Raw genomic sequence first — 8,104 nt, forward strand, 5'->3', positions numbered from 1 at the left:
GCAGAACAGTGTCAAATGTCAGGAACCTGCCACTTCACCTTATAGCTGATACAGTTGAAATTAGGCTTCAGGTATATACCCAGTTGTACTGTGCTAATGAGGGTCTACGCTGTTGAAATGGGCCCACACAGGTCTATGCAGGGCTGAAAGGCATTCAAAGTCTATAGACCCCTTATACCTGTGCCTAGGCGAAGGAGCTGTGCCTGCCCTGAGTTCCTGGCTTAAGGGAGCTGGCAGATTATTTTTTCCTGTTTGTTAATTTGTTTCCTCTCCAAGGCTGGGAGAATGGCTCAGGATGCGTGATAGGTCCGGCCCAAGGGATGTGGTAATTGCTGAAGCTGGTCTGGGACCAGGTGCAGAGCGGGGAAGGGGCAGACAAATGGGAGAGAGTTCCTTCCCAAACAGGGTGTTTTTTGATCCGTGCAATATGTTAGACACCTGTACTTATCTTTTGCCGATTGAGCGCCACTTCTTGATGGTTCTGGAGGGTTGAGCATACACTCCACCACTCTCAGTCTCTCCCGGTGTGGAAAATGCATCCTGAGCACCACTGCTTGCCTCACGGCGCAAGCCAGCCTATGCAGCCTGCAGGGTACTGGTTCCCGCCAGGTCACGTCTGGCAACTCTTTGCTGCTTCTGAACTGTCTCTCCCTCCCCCTGCCGCTCATTCTGACTCCTCAGGTTTACCTTTGATGATCAGGGCTCCTAGATTGTCATATGTAATCAATTCACTTGTTTTTTCTGGTCTTTGTTGTAAGAGGGACCACAGGAAGCATTTGACTACTCCGCAATCTTGGCCCCGCCCCGAGGCTATTTAAATGTAAACATAAATTTTTTAAAAGTCAATAAAATTAAAACTTTAGTTGTCAGTCGTGCTAGCTACATTTCAAGGGCTCAGTAGCCACATGTGGCTAGTGGCTGCCACAGTGGACAGTGCAGAATAGAACAGGTCCATCATCAGAGAGGAGTCCTTGGGTGGTACAAACAGTTAAAGTGCTTGACTATTAACTGAAAAGCTAGAGGTTTGAGTCCAACCCAGAGGCACCTCAGAAGAAAGGCCTGGTTATCTACTTCCAAAAAATCAGCCACTGAAAACCCTATAGAGGTGCACATTCCATTGACCTGGTTTCTTTTATATATGTGAGCAGTGTTATTGCTTATGTTATATACAAATAGTTGAAGGTTAATTAGCACTGTAACTAAGTAGAAATGCTGCCAGTCTTCTTCAAAGAAATTAAAAAAAGAAAACCCTATGGAGCACAGTTCTACTTTGATACCCATGGGGTCACCATGAGTTGGAATCTACTCGACAGCAACTGGAACTGGAATCATCACAGAAAATTCCATTGGACAGCACAGGTCTAAGACCTACACAGTCCCCAGTCCATGGTTAGGAGTCGGTAAAGGCAAGCTATGATTAGGATTCTTTGGGAACTCCCAAATATAAGCCTCTGCACGGTAAGGGAAATGAGAAGAGAGCCTATTATGGATTGAATTGTGTCCCCCAAAGAGATATGATAGAGTCCTAACCTCTGTTAACTGTGAACATGAACTTGTTTGGAAATAGGGTCTTTGAAGATGTTATCAATTAAGTAAGGTCATACTAGAGTAGGGTGGGTACTAATCCTATATGAGTGGTGTCCTTATAAAAGAGGAGAAAGACAGAGGGAAGACAGTCATGTGACAATACATCTACAAGCCAAGGAACACCTGGGGTCACCAGAAGCTAAGAGAGACGAGGAATGTTCCTTCCCCTAGATCCTTTGGAGAGAGCATGGTCCAGCTGGTGCCCTGAATTTGGAGTTCTAGCCTCCATAACTGTGAGATAATAAATTTCTGTCACTTTGTTACAGCAGTCCTGGGACACAATGGCAGGCCGTCTGCTGAGAAGTTAGAAAAAGAAGAGACAAAGCAATCCTGGAGTTCTTGCTGGCAAGGAGAAGAGAAAAGAGAGATGATATGGTAACTGCAGCTTCCTCCAGAACCGGTAGCTGTTCCCCTTGCATCAGCAGAAAGAGACTTCAGCAGGAAAGGTTCATGCTCTCCCTTCTCCCACAGACAGATGGGGCCATGGATAAGGGGTGAGAGGGAAACCTGCGTGTCATTTCCTGGAATTGGCAAGGGGAATAGCTTTCCCTGGATTGGATGTCAAATTTCCGAATCTGGAAGAAGGTTTCCATGATTAGCCTCATTTGTTTGGAGCAATCCTCTTTCTAAAATTCAACTGCGGTGATTTAAAAGGTGTATGTGTGTGAGAGAGAGAGGGAGAGGGAGATAGGGAGATAGGAAAATAGACAGAAATCAGCTCTCTGGAGAGTTACAGAGATAGGGAACCAGAAACCAGAATGACTTTGCCCTCGGCTGTAGTCATTCTTGTTAAAATCTGACTTGTTCATTCCATCCAAGTTAAGCCTGTGGGTGGGGGTTGTGGAATAAATGTGCCTGGGGTGGCCGCATTCAGCATTCCATGCTCTCAAATTAGGGAAATGGTTCACCTCCCTGGGACTGTTTGGTCCAGCTGCCAGCTTGGGGTCAGATGGAAAGACAAACTAGGACCTCCACAAGAAGTCCGGCACCCTGGAGACCCCTATGGGTGGGGGAGAGGAAGTGTCCGTGGCTTCTTGTTGCACACAGCTAGCAACCGAGCATGTGAAATCCCATTTCAGCACCTTCAGAGGCCCTCTGCCAAGCACATCTATTTTCGATCCTGCCGCTGAGATTGCACCTGCTAGGTGGGTGTGAAGAGCTGAGGATCCATGACTTTCCAACCTAACTCTGCAAGGACATGCTTTCCTCCCAGTCCCAGCCCCTGGCCCCTGTTGGTGAAGCTGTGAGGACAAGCCCTGTCTTCCCCCATCCAGAAGGACCATCCGCACCATCCAGGTGCATTGTAGGTTAACATTTCTTGGGAAAGTTGAACCATCAGTGTGCAATTTGAAGCTGACATTTCTTGGGATGACAAGCAGCACCCACTTTGTTGCATACAGAAATGCCGTTCTGGCAAAAGAGGGGTCAGTCTGATGCTCCTTGTTTATAAGAATCCAGTGCTGATGCAGTAAGTGGGGTTCTCAAGTGTCTGTTGCTGCTCTGGCAAAAAGTCTTCCAAGAGGAGTGTAGCTGGACAGCTCAGGGAAATGGAATACGAATGGGGCTTTTCACATCTCTAAGTTACTGGTTCAGCTGGGCCCCAGGGGAGACAGCCAAAGGACTCCCTCCTCCTTCTACCCCATGGGAGAAGCCAGGGGTCTTGGTCCATTCCTGAGCACCAACGAGTACCTGGACAGCTGAAAACTCAGCTCATCCCCGTGGTCAATGTCACATGGTGTTAACATCAGCCACTGACCAGTGTCTTCCCCAAGACTCCATGGGTGGCTCCAAAATGGCACCCATAGAATGAGGCCAGCCTGCAGACCATTGTGATCGGCCCATGCAGAGTTGGAAAATTGTTAACTAACTGCCAATGTGGAAAAATTTGGAGGTTCCAAGTGAAACAGCTATATGTTCAGTTACTCTTGCAAAATCAGAATATCTGGACACAGTGCGCCCATAGTTAGGCCTGGCAAGCATCCATGGGCTGAGTTTCAGAAGTGACTGCCCCCCCTGAGGGTTAGCCATGGTGCCCATTGGCCTTTCTGCTCATGGGCCATGTCTGCTTAGACCCTGTGGACAACTAAATGTGCCACCCTGCTCAAGAACTGCAATTCCCAGAGGGAGTTCTGACCAGGAAGGACTCCTCAGGGTTTAGCTGCCAGCAGAGAGCAGAGTCCAGAGGAGTGACCACAGGCCCCCAGGCGTGAGACACACTACTGCCCTCCCAACCACGGTCACCACCCACAGGGATGTGTTTATGAGACAGTTTCCCGCAAGTAGCCTCACCTGCCCTCATAAAAGCCCTCGAGAGGGCAACAGTACATGGCAATTACCTAGAGCAGGAGGTTATTTGGGCCAGATAAATATACCAACATGATAGATTGAAATTCCAGCAGATGTAACCTCCCGTGGGAGAAATGGGAGCATGGATAATCAGACAAGATTATCTGGCCTGGGGAATTGAGGAAACTTTTTGTCCCTGGGGGGCCCTGGTGGCGCAGTGTTTAAGAGCTCAGCTGCGAACCAAAATGTTGGCAGTTCCAACTCACCAGCCACTCTTTGGAAACCCCATGAGGCCGTTATACTCTGTCCTATAGGGTCGCTATGAGTTGGAATCGACTCGATAGCAACAGGTTTGGTTTGTTTGGTTTTGGTTTTGAATTCCTGGGTAAAATCAGTGACATAGGAAGTTGAATGAGGCAGTGGAGTAAAAGGAATTGGGTGAGTACACCAGTGTTCATTGCAGAACTATTCGGCCAAAAGGTGACAACAACCCAAGTGTCCATCAACAGATGAATGGACAAACAAAATGTGGTCCATCCATACAGTGGAATATTTTTCAGCCATAAAGAGAAATGAAGTTCTGATTCATGCTATGACATGGATGGACCTTGAAACATTATGCTGAGTGAAATAAGTCAGACACAAAAGGATAAATATTGTATGATTTCACTTAAATGAAATAACTCGAACAGGCACAAGCATAAAGACAGAAAGCAGATTAGAGGTTACCAGGGTCTGGAAGGAGGAAGGAATGGGGAGTTATTGCTTATACTGAGTTTTTGTTTGGGGTGATGAAAAAGTCTTAGAAATGGGTAGTGCTGATGGTTGTACAACATGGTGAATGTAATTAATGTCACTGAATTATACACTTGAAATGGTTAAAACGGCAAAAATTTTGTTATGTATATTGTACCACAATAAAATGAAAGAAAGAAAAAGAAAAAAAAAAAAAAAGATTGGATGAGGGGAGAGTGACTGGAAGCCTTTTCCAGAAGACCTGGGAGCCAGTGGTGGGAATGTAGCTGAGGGAGGCATGAGAGGCCGGCATTTCTCAGAGCTGTGGGGAGAGGCGCCCCCTGCTGGACATGAGGAAGCCTACTTCCCCTTCTGGGTTTTTGGGCAAAAGCAATCCTGGCTAATATGTATCGGAAGCGTGGTAGGTACTAGACACCATTCAATGTACAAAAAGCATGATTTCAAGTATCCCTCACAACAGCCCTGTGAGATCAGTGCTATTATTATCATTATCCCTCTTCACAGTTGAAGAAGCCAAGGCTCTGAGGAGAAAAGTGACTTATCACATCCCAGTGTTGCTCCAGGATTAGAACTGAGGCAGCTTGGCTCTGAGCCTAGCCCTGACCCACTTCAAAAGCAAAAGTAGGACTAGCACTCCGTAAGGCCTCTATCCCCGCTCTGGTTCAAAAGGTGAGGGGGGTGGTTCTCCTCAGGGAGTAACGGACTCAAGTGCCCAGGGCCTGCTCCCCTGGCACCCAGTTCTCACTCAAATCTCCCTCCTTTCTCCACAGCCTGCCTCAGCCTCCCCTCTCCTCATGACGTGTCCCCACGCTGACAAGAACTTTGACCAAATCACTTTCCCTTTCTTAGCTCTGGCTCTCTGGACCTCTGTGTCCCTCCACCTCTCTCTTTTCTGAGTGACTTTGGTTTCCCAGCCCTGGGAACTTCTGTTGTCTCTTTCATTTTACTAAACAATTCTCAGATGTCACTGAATTGTGTACACTTAAAATGGTAAAAATTTTGTGTAACACCCTCTCTTTTTCTCTCTCCCTCAGCTTTCCTTGCTCCAACGACACACGTGAAGGGGTGTGTGTGTGTGTTTGTGTTTGTGTGTGTGTGTGTGTATGTATGTGTGTGTGTGTGTGTGTGTGTGTGTGTAGTAAAAAATAAATAAATAAAATATATGTAAAATAAAAGTTGCCATTTTAACCATTTTTAAGTGTACAATTCAGGGACATTAATTACAGCACAATGTTTTGCAGTCACCACCACCATCTATTTTCAAAACTTCTTCATCATCCCAAACAGACACTCAGGGCCCCTTAAACAATAACTCCCCGTTCCCCACTCTCCCCAGCCCTTGGTAACCACTAATCTACTTTCTGTCTGTTTTAGACAGATAGACATTTGTCTATTCTAGCTATTTCATATAAGTGGGATCATACAAGATTTTTCCTTTTGTGTCTGACTTATTCACTTAGCATAATGTTTTCGAAGTTCATCCTGATGTAGTAGTATCAGGACTTCATCTCTCTCTATGGTTGAATAATATTCCATCGTATGGATGTGCCACATTTGGTTTATCCATTCATCTGCTGATGGAGGGAAAGACTTCCTTGTGGGTCCAAGTAGAGCAGTTCATGTTCTAGGCAAGGTTGGGTTGGGGGAGGAGACATTCACCACACACCCCAGGGCAGGAACAATCCTCCACTCCTGGTCATTCCAGGCTCAGGGATGTTTAGGCTTGATGGGCCCCCTGCTTGGCTGGTGGTCTGTCCATGATCAGCATCACACCAATAGAACAACTTCTCCGTATTTACAACCAGCCCTTCCAGCCCAGTGCTCCCGAGACACCCGGTCCTTCCAGCCTTGCTCTGTGGGTCAGCGTGGACCTGGGGTGTGAGGTCTTTTCTGAGCCTGGAGAACAAATGATTAAAGTGCTCCACAGCACAGCAAGAAATAGGGCTGTAGCCCCAAATGCATTTATGACTCAAGGGATTAGACTCTTTGCAGCTTCTGTTAACATCAGCTACCGTGTTGACAATTTGATCCAAGAATTCTCTGCAGTCTTTAAAAATATACCCTTGCAATAAAAAGAAATGAACTGTCAAGCTACGAAAAGCCACGGAGGAACCTTAAATGCATATTGCTAAGTGAAAGGAACCAATCTGAAAAAGCTACATACCGTATGATTCCAACTATATGACATTCTGGAAAAGGCAAAACTATAGAGACAGTGAAAAGATCAGTGGTTGCCAGGGGTTCAGGAGGAGCAGGGAAGGATGAATAGGGAGAGCACAGGGCACTTTTAGGGCAGTGAACCTATTCCGTATGATACAGTAATGGTGGACACAGGACATTATGCTTTTGTCAAAACCCATAGGGCTGTACAACACAAAGAGTGAACCCCAGTGTAGACTATGGACATTAGTTAATAATAATGTCTCAGTATTGGTTCATCAATTGTAACAAATGTACCACACCAATGTAAGATGTTAATAATAGGGGAAACTGTGGATTCACTGGGTGGTACAAATAGTTAGTGTGCTAGGCTGCTTGGTTTACAAAGGCTGATTTTTTGGAAGTAGATTGCCAGGCCTTTCTTCAATGGAGTCTCTAGATGGACTTGAACCTCCAACCTTTCAGTTAGCAGCCGAGTGCATTAACTATTTGCACCACCCAGGGACTGGGTTGCCTTCAAGTTGATCCCAACTCATGGCGACCCCATGTGTTACATAGTAGAACTGCTCGATAGGATTTTCTTGGCTGTAATCTTGACAGAAGTAGTACTTCCACAGAGCCACTTAAAAAAACAAAAAACAGCCAACCTATTGCCAATGAGTCGATTCTAACTCATAGTGACCCTATAGGATAGAGTAGAACTGCCCCATGGGGTTGCCTCTTTATGTACAAGTTCCTCATGAGCACAATTAAGTGTTCTGGAATTTGCATTCTTCCCAATGTTGTCCATAATTTGTTACAATCCACACGGTCAAATTCCTTTGCATAGTCAATAAAACACAGGTAAACATCTTACTGGTATTCTCTGCTTTCAGCAAGGATCCATCTGACATCAGCAATGATATCCCTGGTTCCACGTCCACTCTCAATCCAGCTTAAACTTCTGGCAGTTCTCTGTCGATGTACTGCTGCAGCCACTTTTGAATGATCTTCAGCAAAATTTTACTTGTGTGTGATATTGATGATACTGTTCGATAATTTCCACATTAGGTTGGATCACCTTTCTTGGGAATAGGCATAAATATGGATCTCTTCCAGTTGGATGGCCAGGTAGCTGTCTTCCAAATTTCTTGGCGTAGACAAGTAAGCACTTCTGTTTGTTGAAACATCTCAGTTGATATTCTGTCAATTCCTGGAGTCTTGTTTTTTGCCAATGCCTTGAGTGCAGCTTGGACTTCTTCCTTCATTTCATATAAATGAGAAAATATAATAGTTGTTTTTCTTTAATTTTATTTTGTTATTGTTGAGAATATAC

General features: G+C 45.5%; 1 non-coding gene across 1 annotated transcript; it reads left to right on the forward strand.

The window, feature by feature from the left end:
- Positions 1 to 1,105: 1,105 nt before the first annotated feature.
- On the forward strand, positions 1,106 to 1,235 carry LOC111821334 (small nucleolar RNA SNORA19). Its single transcript, XR_002824771.1, has one exon. It is a non-coding gene; the product is annotated as a small nucleolar RNA SNORA19 (small nucleolar RNA).
- The last annotated feature ends 6,869 nt before the right edge of the window (positions 1,236 to 8,104 follow it).

The sequence above is a fragment of the Trichechus manatus genome, unplaced genomic scaffold, assembly GCF_000243295.1.
Source record: "Trichechus manatus latirostris isolate Lorelei unplaced genomic scaffold, TriManLat1.0 scaffold00077, whole genome shotgun sequence".
NCBI classification, from domain to species: domain Eukaryota; kingdom Metazoa; phylum Chordata; class Mammalia; order Sirenia; family Trichechidae; genus Trichechus; species Trichechus manatus.